The sequence below is a fragment of the Dromiciops gliroides genome, chromosome 1 (assembly GCF_019393635.1).
Source record: "Dromiciops gliroides isolate mDroGli1 chromosome 1, mDroGli1.pri, whole genome shotgun sequence".
NCBI lineage: Eukaryota > Metazoa > Chordata > Mammalia > Microbiotheria > Microbiotheriidae > Dromiciops > Dromiciops gliroides.
This window is the reverse complement of record NC_057861.1, coordinates 631,262,521-631,266,671: the sequence shown is the minus strand read 5'-3', so window position 1 is coordinate 631,266,671 and position 4,151 is coordinate 631,262,521.

Below are 4,151 nucleotides of genomic sequence, written 5' to 3'. Positions count from 1 at the left end.
GGCTACCGAATTGGATCTGTTGTCTTCCCTTACTTTGCTGTCTAGAATTGGAAATGTTTATCATTTGATTCCAAACTGACCCCTGCTCTCCTTGTGGAAATCTGAGAAAAAGGATCTTCTTTTCAGCGTAGATGGTTTCCATGGTCCCCCAAATTAGTCCCTGTTCCTTTTCTTGACCAATGAGTACAGTCTTGCTTAGTAAACTGAAAGGCCCCTGTAGGAACTGTGCTATCTCCCTAGATCTTCCTCTAGCCTGGAAATTACATGCTTTTAGCCTGGAAATTACATGCATGATGCCCTGAATTTATTGAGCTTTCCGAAAGTTCCTTTCTGGTTAAGGTAAAAAGCCTCTTTCATGCCTCATTTAGCATTACAGATTGCTGGAGTTATTGCATGGATTATCCCACGCAATACTTTCATGACACTGAAGGATTCAAGGTCTTAGGGTCTGGGATTGCTAACCCTTAAACTCTCTAGTTCTGACCCTGGATAACCTCATTCCAGGCAAGCCACTAAAGTGTATGGGAACTCAGTTTCTCCTTATCTAAAATGTACACAATGTTTCCACCCCAGAGTAAGAAATCATCAGTAGAATTTTAATGATATCATCTGCAAAAAAAAAAAAATTCCAAGAATTCCATCATGATTCATCATAATGAAACAGGCTATTTGGGTTTTACAAGGTCAGAACACTTCTGGTTAGTAAGCTGAGGACCCCTGTGGGCACCTAGCTACTTCCCTGTACCTTCCTGTAATGTAAATATTACCTGCCTGTAGGCAACAGACATAGGGATGTGGATAATGCCCTGTAACCTCTGAGCTCCATGAAGGTGGTTTTTTGTAAGGTAGAAAGCCTCTTCAACTCCTTTAGAATCTGAGGATCACAGATTGTGAAATAGGGAAGGGATGGGACCTCAGTGATCTAACCACTCATTTTAGAGGGGAAAACTAAGGCCCAGAGAGAAACTAATTTTCCAGTGTCACACAGTAAGTTGATGGCAGAATTGAGACTCCTGGAAGATTCAGTACCCTTCTTTAAGAACCTAAGTGCTGGGCAGCTAGATGGTGCAGTGGATAGAGCACCGGCCCTGGATTCAGGAGTACCTGAGTTCAAATCCGGCCTCAGACACTTAACACTTACTAGCTGTGTGACCCTGGGCAAGTCACTTAACCCCAATTGCCTCACTTAGGAAAAAAAAAAAGAACCTAAGTGTCAGGGCAGTTAGGTGGCACCGGCCCTGGAGTCAGGAGGACCTGAGTTCAAATCCGGCCTAAGACACTTAACATTTACTAGCTGTGTGACCTTGAGCAAGTCACTTAACCCCAACTGCCTCACAAAACCAAAACCAAAACCAAAACAAACCAAAGAACCTAAGTGTCGGACACTTACTAGCTGTGTGACCTTAGGAAAGTCACTTAACCCCCATTGCCCCGAAAAAAAACAATTAAAATCTAAGTGAGATAATTCACTTAATTTACATTAAGATGTAGGTGAATTATCAGATTATTTCTACTTTACAGTAGGATGCTCAGCATGAGAATAAAGTATGATAAATACTGATAAAGTATGGGCAGGAGAAGAATTGAGGGGGGCACCTAACAATTTACAAACATAAAAAAAAAAGAACCTAAGTGTCCTGAGTCCCAGTCAAATACTCTCTTTACTATACCACATGTTGGGGTTCTTTGGTCTCTGTACCTAGGCTGCTGCCTTCCTGAGGACAGGCTTTCAGACAAGAGAACATGTTCCACATTTCTGCTAAGAACTTTTTCATGACTCATTGAAAAGATGGCAGAGTTTTATACCAGGAATGAAGGTCTGATTTAATATTAGGAAAGCTATATATATAATTGATCATATCAATAAAAAACAACAAAAATCATATGATTATATCACTAAGTGCACAAAAAACGTTTGACAAGATATGTGGAAAACACTAGAAAGCATAAGAATAAGTAGAACAGGGGGCAGCTAGGTGGTGCAGTGGATAGAGCACCGGCCCTGGAGTCAGGAGTACCTGAGTTCAAATCCGGCCTCAGACACTTAATACTTACTAGCTGTGTGACCCTGGGCAAGTCACTTAACCCCAATTGCCTCACTAAAAAAAAAAAAAAAAGAATAAGTAGAACATTCCTTAAAATGATAAGTAATATTAATCTAAAACAGCCAGCATTGTCTGTAATGGGGATAAGCTAGAGGCCTTTCCAGTAAGATGAAGGGTAAAGCAAGGATACCCATAATCACCATCATTATTAAATACAGTGCTAGAAATGCTAGCTATAGTAATAAGAAAAAGAAACTAAAGGAAAAAAGATAGGCAAAAAGGAAACAAAATAATTACTTTTCCAGAAGACATACATAGAGAATCATAGTTATAGAAAAAAACCTAAATGAAACAACTTTAGCAGAGTTGCAGGATATGAATCAAACCCATTCAAATTATCAATATTTCTGTTAATCATCAAGAAAGTCCATTAAGAAGAAATAGAGAAATTCCATTTGAAATAGCTACATAAAGTATAAAACACTTGTGGGTCTACCTGCCAAGACACACACAGAAATGACATGAATGCAGTAAGATAAGTCTTGGGGCAGCTAGGTGGCACAGTGGATAGGGCACTAGCCCTGGATTCAAGAGGACCTGAGTTCAAATCTGGCCTCAGACCCTTGGTACTTACTAGCTGTGTGACCCTGGGCAAGTCACTTAACCCCAATTGCCTCACCAAAAAAATAAAATAAAATAAAATAGTCTTCACACAAAAACTGATCTAAATAAATGGAGAAATCTTAACTGCTCATGGGTAAGCCAAGCAAACATAATAAAAATGACCATGCTAAATTAATTTACTTATTCAATGCTATACCAATTGAATACCAAAGGATAACTTTATAGAACTAGGAAAATAAAAACAAAATTCATCAGGAAGGAGAAAAAAAGGTTTGTAATATTAAGTGAATGAATGAAAAAAAAAAGTGGGAAGTAAGGGGGCCTTAGCAGTATCAGATCTCAAACTATATTATAAAGCTATAATCATCAAAACAATTTAGTAATGCATAGGAAGAGAGAACTGGAAAAGGAAGCCACTCCAGAATATTTGTCAAGAAAACTCCATGGAAGATATGGTCCATGGGGTCACAAAGACTCAAACATGATTGAATGACTAAACAACAACAACAGGAAAAGAGAGGATGATCAGTGGAAAAGATTGGGTACACAATATACAGAAGTAAATGAGCATGGTAGCTTTGTGTTTGATAAACCCAAAGATCCCAGCTTTGGGGGCAAGAACTCAATATATTACAATTATTGTGAAAACTAGAAAGCAGTCAGGCAGAAATTAGTTAAAGATCAATATACCAAGGCAAACTCCAAATGGGTAAATGATTTAGACATAAAGGGTGAGATCCATATTGTTGTTTGTCCTTTGTTCTTGAAGAGAACCATGACAGATGTCATGACTTGCGATGTATTGGCTTTAAGTGAGGAAGGGTTGTGCAAAGTCACCAGCCTCACTCTCTCCTCCAGAGCCATCTGGGTCCAGTGGTAAGATATATTATCAGGACAAGTGGAGATGGTTCTGGATGTTTAGGGCAATTAGGGTTAAGTGACTTGCCCAGTGTCACACAGCTAGTAAGTGTCTGAGGTAAAATTTGAACTCAAATCTTACCAACTTCAGGGCCAGTGCTCTATCCACTGCGTCACCTACCTGCCCCAAAGGGAAGAAGTTTACTTCCCAGATCTATTTATAGGGAACTGATTCAAATTTATAAGAATAAGAGCCATTCCCCAATTGATAGATGGTTAAAGGATATGACAGGTACTTTTCAGAGGAAGAAATCCAGGCTATCAATAATTATATTTAAAATTGTTGTTGTTTAATTATGTCTGACACTTTTGACCCTGTATGTGCTTTTCTTGGCAAAGATGCTGGAGCAGTTCGCCATTTCTTTCTCCTGTGGAGTAAGCAAACAGAGGTAAAGTGACTTGTCCAGGGTCATACAGCTAGTGAGTGTCTGAAGCCAAATTTGAACTCCTGTCTTTCTGAACTAAAGGCCCAGTGCTCTATCCACTGCGCCACTTAGCTGCCAAGTCACTCAATTGTTCAGGTTTTTTTTTTCAGTAGTGTCCTACTCTTTGTGACCTGGTGGC